The sequence below is a fragment of the Schistocerca piceifrons genome, chromosome 1 (assembly GCF_021461385.2).
Source record: "Schistocerca piceifrons isolate TAMUIC-IGC-003096 chromosome 1, iqSchPice1.1, whole genome shotgun sequence".
Taxonomy (NCBI): domain Eukaryota; kingdom Metazoa; phylum Arthropoda; class Insecta; order Orthoptera; family Acrididae; genus Schistocerca; species Schistocerca piceifrons.
The window spans coordinates 577,284,532-577,311,154 of record NC_060138.1 but is presented as its reverse complement, the minus strand read 5'-3'; the positions used below and the strand labels follow the sequence as shown (position 1 = coordinate 577,311,154).

At 40.0% G+C, this 26,623-nt stretch overlaps 1 protein-coding gene and 1 non-coding gene across 2 annotated transcripts in view; one reads left to right on the top strand and one right to left on the bottom strand.

The window, feature by feature from the left end:
• LOC124802232 (DNA repair protein RAD51 homolog 4) overlaps positions 1–26,623 on the top strand; it is a 177,064-nt gene that overhangs the window by 26,915 nt on the left and 123,526 nt on the right. The window lies entirely within an intron of this gene.
• Positions 6,569–6,642, bottom strand: Trnas-cga. Its single transcript has one exon. It is a non-coding gene; the product is annotated as a tRNA-Ser (tRNA).

Below are 26,623 nucleotides of genomic sequence, written 5' to 3'. Positions count from 1 at the left end.
ACTATACAGAGAGGCCATAGAGATTGCAAAACACCCCAGCAATTTCAATAGGAAGGAGGAGGGGACGAAATTGAATGAAATTTGGAGTCCGGTGCTGAAGAAGGTATGTACCTGTCTTCAACCATGGGATGATAGCAACAGCAGATGACAGTAGTTGACAACGGCGAGTTGCACTTGCGTATTTAAAATGTGACGTCACACCACTGCACAGAGGTGGAGTTTTGCTGTAGTCAGTAGTGAGCCAAGGTGCAAATTGGACATTCAACAATGCTATGATACCACTTGAAAATGTGTTCTGCATATAGGGAGAAAATTTTGGGTTTTAAGATGAAATCCATTCGACCACAGTATAAGAGCCCGTAACATGTTATTAATTGTGATGTTTCTGGCTGTGAAAATTTACATTTTACAATCAATGCTATCAACATTCTTCTGAATTTTGAATGGAAATGCTTTCCCAGTTTTCCCTAGTCAGTAAGAAATTAAAAAATCGAATGTTGTCTTTGGAGAAAGTCTTGTGGCAGCAACACAGATTTACTTCACCACAATGAGTGAGTGAAGTTATTGCTGACTATAAATGGAATCATTGCTCAAGATGGCATGATAACACCATTACTTATTTTGTTTATGGTTGTGTTTCATGTAAAAGTGACTAAATCTTCTTCTTCTTCTTCTTCTTTTCCTTCAGCATGGGTCTGATGCCTCCATTTCATTCTATCATGGTCTGCATTTGGATGGATGTTAACCTATTTAAGGTCTTTGTGAATCACATCAGCCCAACGTTGCTTAGGTCGTCCTTTCGGTCTTCTGCCGATGACTTCAAGTATGTAACCTGCCTTGGCAATAGAGTCATCACTGGCGGCCCGTAAAACATGGCCAAACCATCAGAGACAACTCCCATACATCCTGTCTTTGATTGGTGCAACACCAAACTGTTTCCTAACGCTGTCATTGGAAATATGATCTAACTTAGTGAGGCCCGCTGTCCAACTTAACATCTTCATTTCCATTACACTTAGGCAACATTCTGTCTCATCTGTAGACAGCCAGCATTCACAACCATACCAGGTGACTGGTCGGATGACAGTGCGATAGATTTTTTTATTTTAAATTATCTTTCATCCTGCAGTCGCAAGTGACTGTGGTTGTTGTTCGCCACTTCATCTAGGCTGCCTGAGTTCTGGTGTCGACCTCTTCGGTGAGTTGGCCGTCAACCAAGGTACTTAATCTTACTCACACGAGTCAGATCTTCACCATTAATCGTGATGGTTCCCATTTTATGTCTGTCTGATGTCGTGTACTTGGTTTTCTTCAAATTAAGGCACAAACTGTGTTGCACCAACCAGTCACTCCATTTTTTAGTTTGGCTCTGTAAATCAAGCTTGTTTTCTGCTGCCAGCATCACATCGTCAGCATAAAGTAGGGCCCATGGTAATGGCTGGTGCATATCAGCTGTCATGGTGTCCATTATGAGAATGAACGGAAGTGGTGATAATGCAGAACCTTGATGGACACCGACTATGACGGGGAAGTCCTTGGATAGCCCTGAGGTTGTACGTACATAACTTCTTGGCTGTGCATAAAGTAACTGCACCCAGTTAATAAGCTGCTCTGGCACATCATGCTTTTGAAGTGCTAGCCAAATGAGACTGTGTGGCACCTGATCAAAGGCCTTTTCGAGATCCAGGAATGCTAAATGCAGCGGCTTGGCTTTCTCATGATGTTTCTCAACTAATAGTCTTGCAGCATGAATCGTGTCAGTTGTGCTGCAGTCTTCACAAATCCAGCTTGGTTTCTGGAAACCTGTATGATCTCATGGATCCTTTGGTCCAGAAAATGCGCAAAGATTTTCATGACGTGGCATGTCGGAAGTTCCATGCATCTTTTTGCGGATGATGCTGTAGTATACAGAGAAGTTGCAGCATTAGAAAATTACAGCGAAATGCAGGAAGATCTGCAGCGGATAGGCACATGGTGCAGGGAGTGGCAACTGACTCTTAACATAGACAAATGCAATGTATTGCGAATACATAGAAAGAAAGATCCTTTATTGTACGATTATATGATAGTGGAACAAACACTGGTAGCAGTTACTTCTGTAAAATATCTGGGAGTATGCGTACGGAATGATTTGAAGTGGAATGATCAAAAAAATTAATTGTTGGTAAGGCGGATGCCAGGTTGAGATTCATTGAGAAAGTCCTTAGAAAATGTAATCCATCAACAAAGGAGGTGGCTTGCAAAACACTCGTTCGACCTATACTTGAGTATTGCTCATCAGTGTGAGATCCGTACCAGGTCGGGTTGACGGAGGAGATAGAGAAGATCCAAAGAAGAGTGGCGCGTTTCGTCACAGAGTTATTTGGTAAGTGTGATAGCATTATGGAAATGTTTAGCAAATTCAAGTGGCAGACTCTGCAAGAGTGGCGCTCTGCATCGCGGTGTAGCTTGCTGTCCAGGTTTTGAAAGGGTGCGTTTTTGGATGAGGTATTGAATATATTGCTTCCCCCTGCTTATACTTCCCGAGGAGAATACGAATGTAAAATTAGAGAGATTCGAGCGCACATGAAGGCTTTCTGGCAGTCGTTCTTCCCGCGAACCCTACACGACTGGAACAGGAAAGGGAGGTAATGACAGTGGCACATAAAGTGCCCTCCCCCACACACCATTGGGTGGCTTGCGGAGTATAAATGTAGATGTAGAGAAGTTGAATTGGACGGTAATTGGTGCACTCAGCAGGGTTCTTCTTAAAGATAGGCACAGTGGTGCTCCGTTGCCAATCAGTTGGTGTTTGTCCCTCATCAATGAACTTGTTGAAGAATTCCGTTAACCATTCAGCTGCCTTTCAATGATGGGAACCCCATAACTCTGCTGGAATGTCGTCTGGGCTGGTGGCTTTCCCAGACTTCATTTTCCTCAAAGCAGTCTTGACCTCTTCGACTGCAGTTTCTCTTGCAGGCTCTTCAACAGCATGGCTGGTGGGTATTGGAAAATTAGGGGACATTTCTGTTCAGATGTTCTTGAAGTAGTTGCGCCATTGTTCTCTGACCTTCTTCCACTCAAACTGCAAATTACCGGTCTCATCATTGACTCCGTGGAACCGATGAACATCTTCCAAATTGCAATGTCTTGCTTCAGCGAGTCGATATAAGTCCCGCTCTCCTTCATGTGTGTCAAGTTTTGCTTGTAGATAAGCATAACGTGAGGATTTTGTTGCTGCTATAACCTGTTTTGCATCTCTTTAGGCTGTTCTATATGCATTCTGTCACTCTGGTGTTTTATCGGCAGGAAACTCATGATACAATAGTTTCTTCGTGTGTACTGCATCTTTGACGGTGTCATTCCAAAGCCACGTATCTCTATCACTCCTCCATTGTCCTGGTTTTGTTGTCCGAAGAGTTGCGTGTGCAGCTTCGTGAGCAGATTCTTTCAGTTTCTCCCAGCTTTCTTCAACTGTGGTAACTGGTGGCAAAGTAATTCGGGCTATGATATCAGCTTCCTTATCCTTGAATTTCCATCATTTGAATCTTGCAGGTCCTGTGCGATCTACATGCTTGTTTGTTGGCAGCTTGATTTGTAGCTTGCAGATCAATGGATAGTGTTGTGTCGCAACTGTTTCATAGGAGGTGACCTTTGCATCAAGCACACCTTAGAGATCATGGTGTCTCTTGAGGATATAGTTGATCTGCGTGGCATAAGTGCTGCTGTAATGCGTGATTAGATGTGATTTGCACAATTGTCAGGTTATGAGCTACTAAGAAATTGAGGATACACTGACCATCGTCATTGTTTTCTCCGAATCTATGCCCACCGTGAGCAATATGTTCTTCCTTTCTGCACCGTATGCGCCCATTCAGATCACCAGCGATGATGATGTAATCTTCTGGGGGCACTTCAGCAGTCTTTGCATCAAGCATCCTCCAAAAGGTGTCCTTGATGGAAGTTGCTTGGCCAGTTTGTGGAGTGTAGGCACTGAAAAAGTGGATTTTTCTGCCATCTGTGTTGTACAGAATATTCATCAGGCGATCGTCATATATTTCCACTTCAGAGATGTTGCCGTCAGACTTGGATGATACTAATGCCAGTGCCACTAGCCTGTCTGCGTGTGCTCTTATGATTGTAGCTGTGATATACTTGATCATGGTAGGCTACAGTAGGACATAAGCCTGTAACCTTCTTGACCCAAATCATGTTTAAGAAATCCTAAAGATTTTGCTCAAGGAGAATAATAATGAAGTTCAGGAGGATTTTGAAGATGAAGTGAACACAGATTGTGATGACATATTTGGAGCTCTGCAGGAATGTTCAGAAGCAGAGACAGTCAACAGTGAAGATGATAAAAGAAGTACTTGAGTAAAATGACCTTTACTATATTGGCAGCAATAAAGAGACAAAATTGAATAAAGTGCCACCATCATAGAGAGTACATTTTGGGGCCTACAATATTGTTCAAAAGTTAACCGGACCTATAGGAGTGGCAAAAGCAGTCACAATGCATTTCGAATGCTAAAATTGTCTTATAGATGACAGCATTTTGTCTTTTGTAGTTTTGTATACAAATCAGTACTCTGAGAGTATCAAAGTTTCATTTCAGTGTGAGCGAGATGCAGTGGCAGATACATATGGGGGCTGCACACTCTCTCCTTGTGGGGTCACTCACATTGCCACCCGTGCCGCCCCCGCCAGTCAGCCGCACGCTATTCGTTCATTTCTTTCATCAGTCAATTCGACGGAATCACGTTATCGAATAGTTGTATTTTCCTATTTAGCATGTGCATCCACGTCATTGGATTTTATATATTTCTCTCTGGCACATAGGTAGCTAACACATACGTACGAGAAAAGTCGTGGACATTCTACTGATCTCGATAAGTTATTCTGTCTGGCACTTGTTCGAGAAAAGTTGAGAATATTCTACTGTTTTCTTGTACGGAGAACCTTCGATATGTAATGTTATAAATAAGAACTATTTGCCTTATAGGACGCTAGTTTACAATCAAAAGCAGAAATATTAAGACTGAAGAATGAATAAGTAACTCATAACAATATTTTTACTAATAACATAACAATAGTTTCCCATACCTTTCTCGTATTACGAGTTAGGTATGGGAAACTATTGATGTGTATATCTCCGGCAATAGTGACTTTCGAGAAGATTCCTAAAAACACCTTGTTACTATATAGGCCCTCTATCTAATGCACTAGAAAGAAATAGAATCGACAAGTAAAGTTCCACACACAAATTGCCGGATTACGTCGTCATTGGAAACTCGCCCTTATGTTATATTTCTTAAGGTACATACTGGCTTGTCGCCTTCACAGAAGATATTGGCCCACACTCCATAAAAGTTCGGAAGCGAACATTCTGGCAGCGAATGTCCTCGAAACAACCAAGCCATGTATATAAGGGAAACAGAGTCGCTGCCAGGTAGTCAGTTTGAAAGCTAAAATCGTTGCCATTACTTGGAAGTCATAAAAAGTGAACAACTGAGATTATTGGCTATTACCACGGACTTCAGTCAGCATTGTGCTTAGTGATGTTAGAAATACGTGGAGTGTGATGATGTGGGTTTTAGTGCTAAGTGTACTAGTGTTGCATTTTTCAGTGTGAATAAAGTGTTTATTCGAGAATAATTGGCATCTAATTTACCTATGTCATAACAATATAATAAAATGGATCATTATGTAATAAGAAAAACAAAAGTAGAAACATCTGAAGATCTGGTCACCATTCAGCTGCAAAAACACCACCAGATGTACGGATAGAGCCCAGCACTTTGTCGAAACTTCCACATCAAAGTTCATCGACTGATTCCTTTAATCCCACAGATATTGGCAATTATTTTGATATATTAGTGTCGGGAAATATTAGTGATGATATAAAACACAAGCTTCTCGCAGCTCCAAGGAAACCTGAAAAAAGTTATATCTTTCCTACTTCTGAACACAACAAGAGGGGACGGGTTGAATGCAGACAAGTGCACGATAATCAATTTGAACAGTATCCATGGCTGGTGTTCTCACAAGTTAAAAAGGGACTTCTTTGCATTAACTGTTCAATTTTTGTGAGTAATAAAATGGTTGGAGGAAAGAAATCCATTATCATCAAGAAACTTATGACTGAACCATTAACTAAGTTTGCCAGACTTACTGGTAAAGATGGTGACCTTGAGACCTAATCTCAGCCAAGTACCACATTGAGCATCAACGGATGCAAAATTATTTTTGGCGACACAAGACAGCCGTGAACTTGAGGTTGTAAATCAGTTGTCAGGACAGAGAATGGAAAGCATTAGGGAAAACAAGAGACCATCTTGTCCTTATAATAAAAACAATCATATATCATGAAAAGCAAAATATTACTCTGTGGGAGCATAGAAATTTTGGGAGTCTATCAGAAAATGATTGTGAAAGTATAGTGAGTAACGAGGGAAACTTTATAGCTCTTGTAAGATTTAGATTTGACACTGGAGTCATGCAACTAAAACATCACCTTGAGACCACTAAAGTGACTGCCACTTACGTAAGTAAAACAATATGTAACAACTTCCTGGCAGATTAAAACTGTGTGCTCGACCGAGACTCGAACTCGGGACCTTTGCCTTTCGCGGGCAAGTGCTCTACCAACTGAGCTACCGAACACGACTCACGCCCGGTACTCACAGCTTCACTTCTGCCAGTATCTCGTCTCCTACCTTCCAGACTTTACAGAAGCTCTCCTGCGAACCTTGCAGAACTAGCACTCCTGAAAGAAAGGATATTGCGTAGACATGGCTATGCCACAGCCTGAATGAATGTATATAATTAATTGTAATTACAATGAAAGTATTGTAAATTGCTGGGTAAATGCCAAGTAAACTTTATTTAAATGTATTGATAGCAACGACAAAATGGTAGTAGCTGTACCGTTGTTTATCTTTGCGTATGGAGAGTCTCTGTCGTGCTGCGAGCAGAGAGAAAGGAGAGCAGCTTGGGTTTTGAATCTCATTCTGGGAATATGTAACAAACTTATTTCATGCTGTGAAATAGGGATGTTATTGAGAATACTGGAGGAAATCAAAGATTCTCATTATTACGGCATAATCTTCGATGAGACTATGGACATAGCGCACATCACCCAACTGAGTTTAGCTGCAAGATATGGTGATGGTAAATTACACGAAAGATTTGTGGGTTTTTGACATCCATAAAGACAGTGACTGTAGCGGAAACGTTGATGATGAACCTCAAGAGAGTCAAGATGAAGAGCGTAGCATTACTTGTCAAGTATTAGGTACTACAATTCTAAGGAGAATGGAAAGCCTTTCTCTGTCACTGGAGAACTGTGCGGGTAGAGGCTGTGATGATTGCTCAGTTAATATGTCAGAATTGAAAGGAACTGTAGCTACAATAATAATAATAATAATAATAATAAAAAAAAGCTATCAATGTGGAAGTAGCAGCGTGTTGAAGTCATCAGCTCAACCTCGTTGTCTCTCACAATTGCAAAGTTACAAGTGTGAGAAACTCACTTGGTACTATTGAAGAAGTCGTATTGTTCTTTACAGTGTCTAGCAAGTGGTTCACATAATTGAAGAGTCACCTAAAACACTAGCTGCAATCACATTGTCAAACAAGATAGGTTGTGCAACGTGATGCTGTTATTCAATTCACAGTTGATTTCTTAAAGAAGTACAATGTTGGAGGGATAGAACAATGGCTGCCAAAGCCAATATTCTCCTTCGAGCTGTCTCTAATTGCGAGTTTATCGCCACTCTGTTTACACTGAGTGACATTATGAGCATAACATATCCAGTCAGCAAAATCTTACAAGACCCTAGCTGGGCAAAATTAGATTCGACACTCAAGGTGTATGATGGCATGAGAGCTAATGCTGATAGCCACTTTGCTCATATCGTTGAAGAGGTGAAGGCAGTTATGGAAGAGTTAGACGTGGAGATGAGTGTTCCTCATCTTACAGTCAGACAAAGACATAGGGAAAACTGCGATCATAATGATGATGCTATGACATATTGGAAAAGAACTGTTTTTTTCCAACACTGGACTATGTTACCACTGACATGAGTGAATGTCTTGCTGAAGGAAATATTTATCATTTAAAATTCAACATACTTTTGCCCTCACAACTACTGAAACATGACAGTAATCATCTGGCACATAAATTGAATCAGTGCTTAACTGACCTACTGTTCTTTGAAGAATAATCACTCTTTGTAAGTGAAAAGAGACTAATGGGAGAGATTCTTCAATACAAGCAAACAAGCATAAACACCCTTAATCATCATGATTCTGTTGCGCAAGATTAGTCTGTTTGTCCTAGATCTGACTATCCTACTTTGCATACGCTGTACAAACTATTTGCTTGTCTACCTGCATCTATCGCTCCAGTAGAAAGAAGTTTTTCAACATTGCGGTGTACGACATGGCTGAGGTCGACAATGGAGAAGGATCGACTTAATGGCTTAGCTTTGTTGAACACACACCCTGACATTGATTGTCTTATTGACAATGAAATTAACCAATTTGCCAGTAAGAATAGCCACATAGAATTCGTCATTTAAGGAAGAGAACCACAATTGTAACGTTTTTATATCATAAGATGGCATTGTCTTGTATATATGTATAATCAGTTGAAATAAAACTTTCTTAAACTTTGCATGTGACTTGATTATTTTTTATTACGGTAAGAGAAAAGGTAGCTCAAGATATCTTTAGCGCCCCCTCCTTGAGGTTTTTCTGTATCCACCACTAGCAAGATGTAAAACTGGAAGATGTTATTGAGGATCGGGGTGGGGGGGAGGGGGGGGGGGTGCTGGGCTGATGGGGACAGGATTGAGAAATTTTGCCCCTTAATGAACATAAAGTGTTTCAGGTTCATTATGTGGTGCCTTAAATTTAATAAACGGGTGAATCGTGATGAAAGGAAACTATTAAAGAAGATAAAAGCTATTCAGGAAATATTTTCTATGTGTGAACAGAACTGCCAGAAATCCTATAACCTCAGAGAAAATGTTACAGTAGATGAGAAACTGGAAGGATTCTGTGGAAGGTGCAGTTTTTGCCAATATATATGAGCGCCCAGCACATCAAACAAATATGGAAGTAAGGCATGTGCTCTTGTTGTGGACTCCAACGTATTTTACCTGTATCATATGGAAACCAGAAAGATTATTATACCATGGAAACAATAAAAATTTGGATGATATTCTGTGAGTGTGTGAAACTATTTATCAGTTAGGTAAGAATGGGACAACAGACAACTTGTTTACCAGTATTGGCTTGATAGGAGAATTAGGAAGCAAAATGCTGTCTTTTGTTGAGACAATGAAGAAAAACAAGCATCAAATTCCTCTGGAGTTTGTTACCAGTGGAGGAAGGGCTGTCTAAAGCTTCCTTTTTGGCTCCAAAAAAGGCTGTGCTCTAGTTTTCTGTGTTTCTAAAAAGGGGAAGTGTATAATCCTGGCATCATATTAGCATGAAGATAATTCAGTATATGCTGACACTGGAGATAAACAAAAGCCATCCATTGTAACAATGTGTAATAGCACTAAAGATGGAGTCAACAATATGTACAAGTTGATTGCCTTGTACGGTGTGGCAACAATGAGAGTTGTATCAGAAGAAAATAATTCCTGAAACAACTATCTCATGCATTAGTTTTGCCTCACTTAGTTCGAAGAAACTTGGATATCTCAGGAATTCCCAGAGATCTTCAACTGAAGACAAAACATTGTAGGTGAACATGTGAAGAAGCAGTAGAAGACAAACACACAAACAAAGAAAAAGGAACTAGGAACAAGAGGAAAAGGCATAGTTCTGCACAGTAAAGACAAGACTGACAAAATATTGTTGCAAAATGTGTTAAAAGCTAATCCACATTGAAACTTTTTGCTCTGACTGTCGTAAAATTTCTGATATGTACCACAGTCCGAAATTGTCAATGAGACAAGTGATTAATATAATTGTTGTTGTGCTCTAATGTCATCTTTGTCTTTCTGTAAAGATATTTGCCATTTAGAAAGAGTGTAATTAGTGAAATGTAATGAAGAAGCAAGTGAAAAAGTGTCATTGTTGTCAGTTGTTATCACAATCCAAGACTGATGATAAGAAAAATAAATGATTAATATTTCTGTTGTTGTTGTGCTTTTATGTCTTCTTTGTCTTTCTTTAAAGATATTTTCTCTGTATAATGTGTTTTGTGAGTGAAATTTAATGAATAATCAAATAAAAAAGCAATGTGATCGTCTGGCATGTTGAAGGAATTCTCATGACTTTCGTACATAATGTATTACTTGCTGTCTGGTTAATTGGTTTCAATCACAATTTGATTTATTTTAACAAAACCTACCATCGGTTCTTGGTAGATCAACATTACAATAAATGAAAAGCACCAGTTTGCTTTTGTTCTACAATATTTTATTGTGTTAACCAGTTTTCGGTGTACAAGGCCATCTTCAGACATGTCTGAAGATGGCCTTGTAGGCCAAAAACTGGTTAACACAATAAAAGTAATATTGCAGAACAAAAGCAAACCGATGCTTTTCATTTATTATTGATTTATTTGTTTAGGCCTACTACTAAATAGGTATAATATATCAGCACTCTAGGCTGATGACCTTGCTGTTTGATCCCCTCTCCCAAAACAAACAACCAACCAATCAGCACTATAAATGTATTTAGGTGCAAAAAAGGAAATTTTATGTATTTTACTCATGTTGAGTACTCTGTGAAAGCATATTTGGGACATTTTGTTTTAACTATAATGCTTATTATTATACGGTAATGGTGAGACATACTTCTCCCTCCTCAGCTGACTATCAAGGCAAGATTTTCCTGCACTGGTTCCTTCAAGAAGTTCATGAGCAAAGCCATCCATTATTATATTTGTAATAGAGCTAATTCTGTTTCTCAAAAGATCTTGCTGTTAACAGAAAAAAATATATTTTCCAGAATATGTGCAAGTAACAGTTTTCCTCTACCTTCCAGGATTAGTTTTCGGTATGGGTGTAGTAATGTTATCTTCGTTAAAAGATCACTAGTACTGTGCCAAATTTATAACTATGGTCTCAAATAATCAAAGGACCACTCACTGTATATGTGAAACACACACACACACACACACACACACATGCACGTGGAGTGGGTGAGAGGAGGAGGAGAAGGAAGGGGTGAAGGCATAGGAGGCTTACAAGTGGTAGGGAAAGACATCAAAGGAACAGGGTAGGAATGTAGCACCGGTGAGACTGTCACGATGCAAGCAGGTTGCTTGTGACACACTGTGAAGTAGAGGAGTGGGTTGAGAGGTGGGGAGAGGACTATAGGACAGAGCAAGGAGGAGACTGTAATGTGAACAGCATGGAAGGAGAGTAGTGGAGTGTAGTGGGATGCATGAGGAAAGGGTGAAGGTTGGTGCAGGACAATAGTTTATGGAGATAGAGGTCAGAAGAATTGCAGGATCAAAGAAAGTGCAATTCCAAGCTATGTAGTTCAGAGAAGATAGTATGAGAGAAAGGAAGAGGAGAGGTGGGGGGGGGGGGGTTACATCTGGTGTGCTGTTAAGCTGTTGTGGTCAGTGGCCTGTTCTGCCATTTGTTGGTCAGTTTCACTGTGGCAGCAATTTGGCTGTTCTCTTTTATTCCTATACACAACTGGTTAATGGTTATGCCTCATAAGACCCATAGTAGTGTTGGTAAATGAAATGACTGTTTTACACAGGTGCTTGTGCAAATTTAATTGTAGAGTTAGAGCTGCAGTTGAGCCCATTGCTCACGTCACATCTCCATAAAACATGAAATGGGAACATCACTCGAAGGGAAATACTTGAGAAACAGTGCAGTGCATCCTAAGTTGGACCCATCAAATCAGGAAGAGAATAATTGAACATAAATGAAAACAAAATGTCTGGAAAATAAAAGTCAAATCAAGCAGACATTAAGACATCTGTGACGTCAGAGGAGAACAATACTGTGATGTATAGTGAGATCTGCCTGAATGACCCATCAAATCTTCATTTTTTCCTTTTCAGATTTGGTTTTTGTAATTTATAGAAGGGAAACGGGGGAAGGAGAAACCTCACTGCTAAGTAGCTCCCATACTACAGTGGAGCATGATTAATTTCACTGTAAAGACTTCCATACAACTTGGTTGCAAGTGTCAATGACAATATGCAGATTATACTTTGGCCCCATCAGGTACCTTTTTATGTTGTTATGTGACTACCCACACCAGTGTAAATGTGATGCCAACCTGATAGTGGTCATTCTTGTAGATGCGCATTCTTGGCCAATCTGAGTAAGGTGCTGAATCTGAACACTCCCCCACTTCTGAAAGTGGCTTTTGTCAAAATATTTAATGACCTGGGCTGTGGTACATCACAGATGGCGTTAGGATTGTGCCTCTCCTTACAGTCTCAGCCCAGGAGGATCTCCACATTGTTGTCCTCCTTACCCTGAAATCCTCAACTCTTGAAATTGTTACTGACTATGATTCCATGAGTTAGCAATATATTACCACCAGCACCTTTGACACCCAAAATAAACACACACACCCCTCCCCCCAACTAAGTCACCTTCACCAAGCCTACAATAACAATTCCTAGAGTAACACCGTATATGCTCAGGTTCTCCAACACTGCCTGTTTCAATTTGTTCATTAACTTGGCTGTCAGATTGGTGGAAAGCCACTGACTTTTCACTTTCCACACCATTATTGCTATCAAAGCACTTTGTGACTGGAGGAACTGATGGTCAGGCAGTGTAATCCCTTAACACACTAGTCTATGTCATCATCCTCACAGTCATTATGACTTGTCATGGTTTGCTAGTGGTTAGGCCAGATGGTCAGCCATGGCCTTGCTGAAGGAACCATCCTGGCCTTTGTCATAAATTATTTAGAAAAGCCTTTAGAAAATCTCAATCAGGAAAACCTACCTTTCAAAATCTGAAGTCAGTGTCGTAACAACTGCAACTGTCTCATTTGGTTATTATCTACGGTACAATATTCTCTTGGGAACATACGCAGTTTGCACCAAATATCTTATAACAGAAACATGTTTACCACTGCACACACTATGGCCACCCACTGGTGTCTCCACAACTACAAACATGCAGATTTCCTTGCTCTTCCTTCAGTGTGTCTGGAAAACTGAGTCAGCATCTCCCCCCCCCCCCCCCCCCCCCCTAATGAGGGAGATGTTGACCTCAAGAGAATTATAAGACATTGCCATCGTGCGCTGTAGATCTTGGCACATTTGCTTGTGAAAGCATTACATTGTGATTATTATTGTACTATGACAGGATGTTGTTCTGTCCCAGTTTGTTATTACCCCTTCTCTGAATCCTCTCAGTAATCTTAAATTGCAAAGTGTGCATTTCTTATGAAGCTGCCTTTTTAAATAGATTTCTTTTAGTATTATTTTTCATTTGCTTGTCTAATTTATTATACACTTTTGTTCCTTGGCAGATAATGCTGTTTTTAGTTTTTGTTTGTTTTTCTTTTATAATGCAAGTCCAAATTGGCTCCTGTTCCAGCAATTCTAGAATACAGGCAAGTACTAAGTCTCAACCTGTGTGTGTTCAGAAGATAGCAGTCAAACTTTGACATCATCACTTCACTGTAGTGACACATTTACATCAACGAAAATATACAAGACCATTCCCATTACAAAGGAACTGTATGTTGTGACATATTATTTCATAACTATTTTTGACCTTGGTCTGTGTCCTTATATTGGAACTAGTTTCACAAATTCAGTCAAGTCAGTGGTAACATTGGCAATTTACTATTAACTATCATTCCACCAAAAGGTAAAAGTGATGAAACTCCTGTCCAGTCACATGCAAAAGACAGAGAAATGTTATCCATGGGAAGAACAAATTCAGATGTGTGCAGACATACTGCTTTTTAGGCTTCTCCCTGTAACTGAACTTAACTAGTACAATATGCAGCAACAGTCTGAATCCTTTTGCTGTAACTTGCGCATGGTATTGTCTGGTTGAGTACAAGAATAGAACTGTAGAAAACTGCTGTTTTACTGCCAGTGAATTAAATTATTTTGGTTAAAATTGTCACTGCATAAGGAAGGCGAGTAGTCCAGAATCTTCCATGATGTAAAACAATAATTCCTCTACCCATACTCCAAATAAGAACACACTTAATAGTTTTAAAAGTATGAGGAGCCTTATGAGTTCCACTTTCAATGAGGGCTCAACGTGTATGGCACTCCTGAAGCACTTAATGAATATATTGGTAATTGGGAGCAGAGTAAACATTTTGTTACATACAGGACATTTGAAATATAATACAAAGTTTGTTTGTGGCATGCAAGCAGGCAGATCCATTGCAGGGGATGGAAGTCTTCATGTATATACTGTGGGTAATTGGGTTACAGAAACATGCTGAAATGACCCTGGTAAAAGTTGTCTTTCGAGTAATATTTTGCTGTATGGTACTTACTTTATTTATTATTCAACTCAAGAATCTTTACATATTGTGTGATAAAGAGTATTGCGCATGCACTTGCGGCCCACTCCTCTAACCCCCCCCCCCTCCCCCCCCCTCCCCCCCCCCCCACACACACACATTTTAAGGTTATACAAAGCATATAAATTTTAAAAATAATATTGTAAAAACTAAAATAAATTAATTTTTGCCTCTTTTTACAGTTTAGTATCTCAAGTTTCACATGATCTAAAAATTTTGCCATTTGAAATAGAAGCAGTGAGTTAAAAAGTTCCTTAGGGATTTTTTTAAACAGAGGGAATGAAAAAATACCTGCCATCTCACAAAATTCAGAAATTTTTGGACAATAGACATTGAAAATAACTTATTTTCACTGAAAAAAATTTGATTGGAATACTCACAAAGATAGTTATATAAATTTATAAAAGTGTCACCCAGTAGCTGCATTACTGAATAAGTCTTTTTAGCAAAGTTAGTGTGCAAATTTATTAAAATATGCCAATGAAATGAAACTACTCTATAAGAAAGAGATAAGGTAATATATGAGTAATTATCATCCTATCTCTCTGATGCTTTGAATAGAGCAGATGCTAACCGGAACCCATATTTTAATGTAACCAGAACCAACTTAGGCTCCAGGAAGGAAAAATTCTGCAGACGTCATAAGTAAATTTGTTAACAAGAGTAGCATCTCACTAGACGAGAATTGTTAAGTGACAGGAATGTTATGTGAGCTCACAAAGGCCTTTGACTCTGTAAATCACACCTTGCCAATCTGGAGACCATAGTTCACATACAGTAGGCACCATCTTTTGTAACAGACTTCCATCTATCTCCCTTCGTAAAACAGTGTATATGTGATAAGTTTGTTTTTGCAACACAAAAACGATAATTTCTGATCTTCACACACTATAGCAATGTAGGCATTTATATTTCAAGTTGTAAAGTCTCTCTGTAAAACAGTGTATATAGCATAAGTTTGTTTTTTGCAACAGAAAATGATAATTTTAACAAGCAAATAAACAAGTGTGCTACAGCGGCTTATTTCATACCTATTTAACAGATGATAAAGCGTAATTTCTCAAATGCAACAAATTATACTACAAAATGGAGAATAGTCATACAAGGTGTCCTTGAAGACTCTTTAGACCTTTTCTCTTTCTGTTCTTTGTCAGCGATTTGCCCATTAATTTTAGCTCGCCATCAGTTCTGTTTGCAGATTACACATCTGCTTTAACTGAAAATTATGAAGCAGAAAAAAATTCCTGACTGCATCATTAATCTACATGATGGATTAGTAACATAGTTTCAGTGAAACAGATTTTTTTTTGTGAATTGTGTTTTATTTGTCTCACAACATACATAATCTAAACCATTTGATTCAGGTACAGGAGACACATCAAATTGTAGTAAAATATCACCATAAACAGAGAACAGTTGATGTTAACAAACAGCATCATAATAACAATACAGTTTTGTTATATATACCTCAAATTATCATTTCATCCTCTGTAAATTCTTCTATTGAATAGTAGCATTTCTCCCACAGAATCTGCTGTAGCCTCATTTTTAAAATTTCTGGTTTCATATTAAATATGTTTTTGCCCATTAATTAGTTATATATTGTCATCCCCATATAGTGTGGACTCTGTGCATATAATTTTAACTGGTGTGTGGGTAGCATAAAATTGTTTTTATTTCTTGCGTTATTTATATGGTTAAAATGATTCTCCTCAAATAATTTTTGTCTGCTGTGTAGAAAGATTATAATGTCATAAATGTATAGGGAGGGAACATTTAGGCTTTGTAGTTTCCGAAATAATGGGCAACAAGACACTGTTTGCTGTGCAGTACAAATGTATCGGGCAATTGTTATTCCAGTTTCAGTGTACAAGATACACTACTTGAACTTCCCCAGGAAATTATACCATAGCTAGTTACAGATTCAAAATAACTACCATAAGCAGTTTTTCGTGTACTTAAGTCAGTGAAATTTGCTATTATTTGCCCTGCAATTGCAAAACTGCTTAGTTAATTTGATAGGAAGTCAGCATGTATATTCCAACTTCAGTTTTTGTCCACATTCAATCCCAGGAATTTGACTGTGTCAACTTCTTTCATAGGTTGATTGTTATGTTGTATTTTAAGTTCCACAAATTTTGAGCATTTGGTTTTGATATGTACCATATGGGTTTTTGCAATGTTCAGTTTCAACCCATTTACCTGGAACCAGTTTTCTAAGGTAGTGTGCTTACAGTGGGTCTCAAAATTTTTTCTGCATCGTCATCTTCAGTTAAAACAGAAGTATCGTCTGCAAACAGAACTGATGGGGAAGTGTACATATGATGTTAGCCAATTTAGAGCATTGTCCTTAATCCCATATTTGTCTAATTTGCAGGTAAGCAAGTCACGGGTCACAAAGTCAGATGCTTTTGTGAGATCACAGAAGATACCTACAACTTTACTCCTCTGAACTAATGATCGGCCTATCTTTTCAATAAAGTTATTCACTGCACCCAGAGTGTTTTTTCCAGGTTGAAATCCAAATTGGTTACTTATAATAATATCATTTTTTACAATAAAGTTTTTGATCTGGTTTCCAGCTACTTTCTCTAACATGACTGGAAGAATAGAAATAGGCTGATAGTTCCCCACGTCTTCCCTCAACCCTTTCTGGAACCAGAGATCTGATTTCGGCATACCTCAAAACATCGGGAAAGAAACCCTGCTCAAAAGACTCATTGAATATTTTAGTCAGGGGAGTTGTTATTATGCCACACACTGTTTTGATGATTTCTGTGGGTATCCCAACTCACCCAGACTGACTCCAAACAACTCAAAACTACCATACTGCGCAATTTCAGACTCAAGAATCAAAATGTCAAGAACTTAAAACCAACCATAAAAAGGAGGACATAGCGCAAGTAGAATGTCAAATTCCTAGGATTAAATAAGGTAATAATTTAAATTGCAATATGACTAGCAAGGTTTTCAATCTTGCTTGTGGAACAAGTAAATTAAACATTGGAAACTCCAGGTAGGAATATCAACAATGTAGCAAAAGACAGATTACTAATTACTGCTAAGAAGACACGTCAAGTTGCAGACAGACACAATTAAAAGACACTTACATACAGCTTTTGGCCTCAGCCCATCAGTAAAAGAGAGAGATAGACACACCATTCACATACACAAGGTGCCCTTGCTTGTTTGTGTGAATGGTGCGTGTCCCTCTTTTACTGACGAAGACTGTGGCCGAAACCTATATGTAAGTGTCTTTTAATTATGCCTGTCTGCAACTTCACGCCATCTTTGCAGTAAATAGGGATCTGTCTTTCTCTACATTGTTAACAAATAAATTATATAGCTTTGCATTTGTAATGCAAATATTATTAATTACCACAGATATGTGGTATTGGTAATAAAGAATGGCCTTGTTCTTTTAGGGAGCTTAAGTAATATAAGTTGTATGTATAGAACCCACAGAAAAAGTGATCAGAAACTTGAGTTCTCTGCATCCAATGGAATCACCATTATTTAAAAACCTGGAGCTTTTAACAGTGCTCTCCATGTTCACCTGAGCAATAATCAGTGGAAGATGTTTTGAAAGTCGAACAGATAATTTAAGTGTGATGTCATCGATTGTTATGTAAATGTAACAGTTCATTCTTGGAAAAAACTTAATTGATTTTTGAAAACTACTCCATCACATCGGCTGTAATTTTATATAAGTGCCTATGTTACTAATTTTTGGAATCTGTTCTGTGCCCATTTCTGATGATTAATAGGTGTAGCCGGCTGAAGTGGCCGTGCGGTTAAAGGCGCTGCAGCCTGGAACCGCAAGACCGCTACGGTCGCAGGTTCGAATCCTGCCTCGGGCATGGATGTTTGTGATGTCCTTAGGTTAGTTAGGTTTAACTAGTTCTAAGTTCTAGGGGACTAATGACCTCAGCAGTTGAGTCCCATAGTGCTCAGAGCCATTTGAACCATTTTTGATTGCAGCAGAATTGGTGTAGAAGATGGTTGCTTTCACAGATGGCCCAACTTGTGATGGGGTAGGGTGAGCCTGTGATCAGACTGGAGTAAGGAGTCCTGAATAGGTGAACTGGGCAGGTCCTGCACCTGTGTGTCCCACTAGGCTATGATTCCTGGGGCAAGGAGGTGGGAGTGGCATAGGTATCAACTAGAAAGTTGTGTAAGTTGCGTGGGCAACAGAATACCATTTCACCTGGTCTTCCTCAAACCAATGTGCTACCATCCTGGACTTTGACCTCACCTCTGATGGCTCCATGTACACCTCTGTCCGTATTAAACCCACCATCCACCAACAGTACCTGCAGTTCAACAGCTGTCATCTCTTCCATGTCAAAGAATACCTCCCATACAACCTTGCCACCTATGGGCAGCATATCAGCAGTGACAAGAACTCAATTGTCTAATATTGTGAAGGTCTTATAAGGGTCTTCACAGATATGCACTATCCCCCCACCTCCAAACAGATTTTCTGTACCTTATCCTCGCACACCCTAACCCTCCCATAAACCCCAAGAATGAGCTACAAAGGAGAACATTCCTTTCGCCCTGTCTCTCCTTAGATTGAAGCAACTGAACCATATCCTTCAGCAGGATTTTGGTTACCTATCATCATGCCCTGAAATGAGGGATATCCTACCCAAGATCCATCCCACCCCCTCCAAAAATGGTGTTCCATCATACAACCGATATCCACAACATCCTAGTCCATCCCTACACCACTCCCACTCCCAACCCCTCACCTTCAGGGCTAATATGCCTGTGGAAAACCAAGGTGCAAGACCTACCCAATCCCCCCAGTCAGCACTTCCTATTTCAGTCTGCAGACTTATTCTACTCCATCAGAGGAAGGACCATTCATGAAAGCAGCCATGTCCTATACCAACTCTGCTACAGTCACTGCATGACTTTTTAGGTTAGTATGATGACCTACTAGCTGTCCACCAGAATGAATGGCCACTACCAAACTGTGGCCAAAAACAAAATTGACCACCCAGTGTCACACCGTGCAAATGAGCACAACAAGCTCATTTTCAATGGCTTCTTTACAGCCCAGGCCATCTGGATCCTTCACTCCACCACTACCTTTTCTGAACTACGCAAATGGGATTTATTCTTGCAACACATCCCTTGTTCCCATAAACCTCCTGATCTTGATCTCCTTTAATCCAGTGTTCCTGCAACCCAACAGTTTCCCCTTCCTATGTTCTATCAACCCCTTCCAATTCACACCTTGTTGACATCTTCATTGTGCACCATTCCCAACCCGCTGCAACACCTGTGCATCACATGCCTAGCATGCATGCCTGTCACCTGTCCCACTCACATTCCTATACAGCAAACTGGCTGCCTCCCTCTGAGCTGCTAGTTACTCACTCCCATCCTCTTTGCCTGTCTCCCACCTCTCTCTCCCTCTACCTCCTCCACCCAGCACAACCCCAATCTTATTCGTCCCCTTGCTGAACTTAATCACAGAATTGTGTGTCCAGCCAGCTTATGTAAGAGCACATGCATGCAAGCGTTTTGTGTGTCTATTTTCTAATCTAACTAGAGAAAGGATGAATTCCAAAAGCCAGCAAGTTTTCTCTCTCTTTTGAGTGTACTTGTCAACCACTCAATGCTTCTGCTATTTGGTGAGCAGTCTCCTTTACTTCTAAATTATTTTACATTCTACCTACTGAAATAATTCTGATACAAGCTTGTTAATTCCTTTTTAATTTCTGGATCTGTTATGCTATAAGAATTACAGTTTACCTGTAAGAACTGATTATCACTGAACAGAGTAATTCGTATTATAACAAGGAAGAAATTAAGGATAAAATTTACTGACTCCCAGAATTCTGAGCCTAATTTTTTAAAATTATGACCATTAACACAACAAACTGAAAACTTACTGGAAATATATGATAAATGCAGACAATATAAACTGCTATTGCAAGGGATAATTAAATGTAACATGCAATGGCAGTTATAATAGACGCAGAGCACACTATTATGCGACAGCAACAGAACTTCGTAAGAGCTATACAGAGTAACCAGAACTCCTCATGCAGACTTGCAGAGATGGTAATAAGGACCAAAGTATGAAAAAATTGATATAAAACTTGGCTCTGAAATGCATACCTTAAGAGTTATGAGCACATGTTCATCTTCAATACTGTGCAACACATCTCTTCTACTAAACAGGTGCTCGTAGCTTTTAAGGTATGCATTCTAGAAAACTAGCAAGGTAGCACAGTGGACTCTCATTCGGGAGGACAACTGTTCAAACCCACATCTGGCCATTCAGATGTAGGTTTTCCATCATTTCCCTAAATTGTTTAAGGCAAATGCCAGGATGGATCCTGTTAAAGGTCATGACCAATTTCCTTCTCCATCCTTCCATAATCCGAGCTTGTGCTTCATCTCTAATGACCTCATTGTCAACAGGACATTAAACACTAAGCTCCTCCTCCATATTAGAGCCCTTTTTTAGTAGACAATTTTTTCTTGTTTTGGCCCATACTACCACCTCCTAAAATATGAAAAGCAAAGAGCTTGCAGTAGAATAAATTTGTTTCACAATATCGTAGATGAATAAGTGCTCTTAGCTTCAAGGTATTCATTTTAGAGCCGATGTTTACTAGACTTTCTCTCTTATTTTGATCCATACTGCCAGCTGTGCAATTTTGTTGATGGATTTATGTCATAATTGTACACTTATAAACACTTCCTTAGAGCGAACTGGTCTATGAATAAAAAGAAAAGGTAGAGATAATGCATTAATTTTGTAAATAGCTATACTGCAATTAAATGAAAACGAATTTCTAAACCAGATATTCCTTCTGCCATTTGTAGAATACACAACTGATGATTTACTGTGAAATATGTTATGCACAATACTTATCAACTTCCAAAAATACCTTCATTTACAGAGATACATGTTAATGCACAAATTTTACAACGGGCAGATTTCATGATGCCTATAGTGTGCTAAATATGAACAATGTTGTCAGTTTGTCCCACTAAAGTGGCAAAAATCATGAAGCACACATTTCCTGTGTGTGGTGGCTAACAATGCCTGGAGAATGGAGAGCTGCATCAAGTGGTCATTAGGACTGAAAATCACAACAGCAACATTTTCAGTTATTAAACAATGATTGTTTTTAACTTATTAAAGTCTTTCCTTGCTTCTAAATTCCTCATGCGACAAATGGTCTTGTCAGTCATAATGTTTACTGGTTGAGCTTCTGTAGATGGTTAATCCGTACCTAAGAATGAATGGAAGTATGTGTAAAATATTACTGTGGATCTGCTTCTATTCTGGTTTAGGACACACTGTGCTTATCAAGATTTTTAGAGTTTTGTTACAAGAACTATCACATAAGAGTGCAAGTTTAAATTTTCTTACTTCCTTTAAGCTATATACCTAGAACTTTAGTTTGGAACAATATTATCAAAAGGATAGTTGCCACTCACCTTATAGTTGAGATATTGAGTCGCAGGTAGGTACAATGAAAAGGCTGTCAGAAAGTGAGCTTTTCTCCAACAAGGCCTTTGTCGAAAACGGACACACACACACACACACACACACACACACACACACACACACACACACACACACACACAGGGAGAGTTCCCACCTGAGCAGTTCAGAAAAACTGGTGTTGGTGGGAAGGATCCAGATGACACAGGCTGCGAAGCAGTCACTGAAATGAAGAACGTTGTATTGGGTGGTGTGCTCAGCAATGAGTTGTATAGCTTTTCCTTGGCAACACTTTGTCGCTGGCCATTTACGCAGACACTTGTTGGTTGTCAAACCCACATAGAATGCAGCACAGTGGTTGCAGCATAGCTTGTAGATCACATGACAGGTTTCACAGGTAACCTAGCCCTTGATGGAATAGGTTACTTTTGTGAGCGGACTGGAGTAGCTGGTGGTGGGAGGATGTGTGGGACAGGTCTTCCATCTAGGTCTATTACAGGGATATTAGCCTTGAGGCAAGGGGCTGGGAGCAGTTGTTGTTTAGGGATGGATGAGAATGTTGTATGGTTTTGATGGGCGGCAGAATACCACTGTGAGAAGGATAGCAGGTAGGATATTTCTCATTTCAGGGCACGACATGAGGTAGTCGAAACCCTGGCAGAGAATGTAATTTAGTTGCTCCAGACCTGGGTAACACTGAGTTCCTCTCTGGCCGTATGGTGGGACCCTGGTATATGGTGGGTGACTGGAAAGATAAGGCACAGGAGATCTGCTTGTGTACAAGGTTGAGAGGGTAATTTCAGTCTGTGAAGATCTTGGCGAGACCTTCCGTATATCTTGGGAGGAACTGGTCATCACTACAGATGTGATGGCCATGGGTGGCTAGGCTCTGTATGGAATGGGTGGCAGCTGTCGAAGTGGATGTATTGCTGGTGGTTATTATGTTTGATATGGACAGAGGTACTGATGTAGCCCTCTTTGAGTTGGAAGTCAACATTGAGGAAGGTGGCTTATTGAGTTGGGTAGGAGCAGGTGAAGTGAATGGGGAAGAAGATGTTGAGGTTCTGAAGGAATGTAGATAGGGTGTACTCACCCTTGATCCAGATCACCATGGTGTCATCAGTGAATCTGAACCAGGTGAGCAGTCTGGAATTCTGGGTATTTAGGAAGAATTCCTCTAGATGGCTTAGGAATAGGTCAGCATAGGATGTTGCCATGCGGGTGCCCATAGCCATACCCTGGATTTGTGTCTAGGTGATGTCTTTAAAGAAGAAGTAATTGTCGGTCAGGATATAGTTGGTCATGGTGACCAGGAAGGAGGTTGTTGGTTTGGAATCTGTCGCATGTTGGGAAACATAATGTTCAATAGCAGTAAGGCCATGAGCATTAGGGATATTAGTGTAAAGGGAGGTGGCATCATAGTGACGAGCAGGGCACAATATGCTAAAGGAACAGGAACTGTGGAGAGTCAGTGGAGGAAATGGTTGGTATCTTTTGTGTAGGAGGGTAGGTTGTGGGTAACAGGTTTACTGTTGGTCTACAAGAGCAGAGATTCTCCCAGTGGGGGCTCAGTGACTAGCCACACTGGGAATTCTGGGTGATTATGTGTATGGTCTTTAGGAAGCATGTAGAAGGTAGGAGTGCGGGGAGTGGTAGGGGTGAGGAGACAGACTGACTCTGGAGAAAGGTTCTGGAATGGACCTAAGGATTTGAGGAGGAACTAGAGATCCTGCTGGATTTCTGGAATGGGGTCAAAGTGGCAGAGTTTGTAGGTGGGTGTCCTTCTGCCAGGTAATCCTTGTGGTTCAAAACAACAGTGGTGGAGCCTTTGTCAACAGGTGGGAATACAAGGGCAGGATCAGTTTTTAGCTAGTTGGTGGCAGTTTTCCTGTGGATGTAAGGTTGGTTTGCATGTTGAGGGATTCGGGGAATGATGGTGAGGCAAGGTTCAATGTTAAGAAATTCTGGAAAGTTAAAAGGGGTTGATTTGTGGGCATTGGGGTGGATCACAGTTGTATAGAGGAGTGAACTGAGTCAGACAGGGTTTGACATTGGTATTCAGTTGAGTCTGATTGTTAGGTTTGGTGGTCAGAAAGTGTTACCACTGTAGGGACTCAGAAAAGGAGAGAAGGTCTTTAACAAGTCCTGCATGATTGAATTTGGGAGTGGGGCAAAAGGTGAGACCATGGAAAGGGCAGATACTTCTGCAGGACTAGGGCTTTTAGAGGAAATGTTCATGACTCTGTTTCAGCTCTGTTTAGGTTCTGGATACTGTGTGGTGATGGGAGGGAGTTTTTGAGGGCGGGGTAAATGTAGTAGGTCTGCAAGACAGGGTTTGTTACGTGTTAGGGGATGTGAGGGAGGTTTGGAAGTTGTTGTAGTGGTGGTGGACAGTGGTAGTCCAAGGGAGGAGTAGGAAGTGGGGAGGGTGGAGAGTTTTTTGAGGTGGCTTTGTGCTTGTTGCTGTAGTTCCTCAAGGGCAAGAGTTTCATTGTGTGTTAGTTTCAATAATATGTTGTTGAGTCTTCGTATTTTGTCATTTCTGTGTAAACAGGAACTACTGGAATTGGTGAATAGAGCTCTTTATTTTTTGATTTGAAACTAACTTGTAACAAGAGCTACTTGAATACTTACTGCCAATACTAAGGACATTCTACTTCCAACTGTTATTAAAATGCAAGTATCATTGTAATAATAAAATTATACAACACAGCTGAGCAAAAATTGTGTAACTTTTGTGCCAGACTAGTACAGTACAATTTAGTAACACTGTAACATTCAAGATAATAAGAATTACATTACTAACAAGAAGTATACAGTGTTGTGATAAAAGTCATGTGACAGTAACATGCACGTATACAGATGGCAGTAGTATCACATACACAAGGTATAAAGGATCAGGGCATTGGTGGAGCTGTCATTTGTACTCAGGTGATTCATGTCAAAAGGTTTCTGAAGTGATTATGGCCGTATGGTGGGAATCAACAGACTAAGATTGTGAATTGTTAGTTGATGCTAGACACATGGGGCATTCCATTTCAGAAATCATTAGGTAATTCAACATTCTGAGATGCACAGCATCAAAAGTGTGCCAGGAATACCAAATATCACTCATTACCTCTCACCACTGACAAAGCAGTGGCCAAAAGCCTTCACCTAATGACCGAGAGCAATGTTGTGTGCATAGAGTTGTAAGTGCTAGCAGACAACCAACTCTGTGTAATATAAATATAAAAATCAATGTGGGACATATGTTGAATGTATCCATTAGAATAGAGCAGAGAAATTTGTTGTTGATGGGCTATGGCAGCAGATGACGAATGCGAGTGCCATTGCTAATTGTACGACATAGCTGCAGTGTCTCTCCCGAGCTCTTGACCATATCAGTTTGACCCTAGATGACTGGAATACTGTGGCGTGGTCAGATGAGTCCTGATTTCAGTTGGTAAAGGCTGATGGCAGGGTTCGAGTGTGCCGCGGACCCCATGAAGTCGTGGACTCAGGTTTTCAATAAGGCACTGCACAAGCTGATGGTGGCTCCATAATGCTGTGGACTGTGTTTACTTGGAATGGACTGGGTCTTCTAGTCCAACTGAACTGATGATTGACTGGAAACAATTGTGTTTGTCTACCTGGAGACCATTTGTAGCTTTTAATGGACTTCATGTACCCGAGCAATGATGGAATTTTTATGATGACAATGTGCCATTTCACCAGTTTGAAGAACATTCTGGACAATTTGAGCAAACAGTTTGCCCACCCTGATCACCTGACATGAATCCCATCAAACATTTATGAGATATAACCTAGAGGTCAGTTCATGCACAAAATCGTACACTGGCAACACTAATGCAATTAGGGATAGCTATAGACGCAATATTTCTGCTGGTGACTTCCAATGACTTGTTGAGCCCACGCCACATCAAGTTGCTGCACTATGATGTCTCCTCTTTGTCCTATTGGGTATGGGTCCATACAATTGAGCAGTAGTCTAGAATTGGTCACACAAGTGATTTGTAAACAATTTCCTTTCCAGAGCGACTGCGCTTCCTCAGTAATGTGCCATTCCATTTTGTTGTTGTTATGGTCTTCAGTCCAGAGACTGGTTTGATGCAACTCTCCATGCTACTCTATCCTGTGCAAGCTTCTTCATCTCCAAGTACCTACTGCAACTGGCATCCTCCTGAATCTGCTTAGTGTATTCATCTCTTGGTCTCCCTCTACGATTTTTACCCTCCATGCTGCCTTCCAATACTAAATTGGTGATCCCTTGATGCCTCAGAACAAGTTCTACCAACTGGTCCCTTCTTCTAGTCCAGTAGTGCCACAAATTCTTCTTCTCCCCTATTCTATTCAGTACCTCCTCATTAGTTATATCATCAACCCATCTAATCTTCAGCATTCTTCTGTAGCACCACATTTCGAAACCTTCTATTCTCTTCTTGACCAAACTATTTACTGTCCGTGTTTCACTTCCATACAAGGCTACACTCCATACAAATACTTTCAGAAAAGACTTCCTAACACTTAAATCTATAATCTGTGTTAACAAACTTCTCTTCTTCAGAAGCGCTTTCCTTACCATTGCCAGGCTACATTTTGTATCCTCTCTACTTTGACGATCATCAGTTATTTTGCTTGCCAAATAGCAAAACTCATCTACTA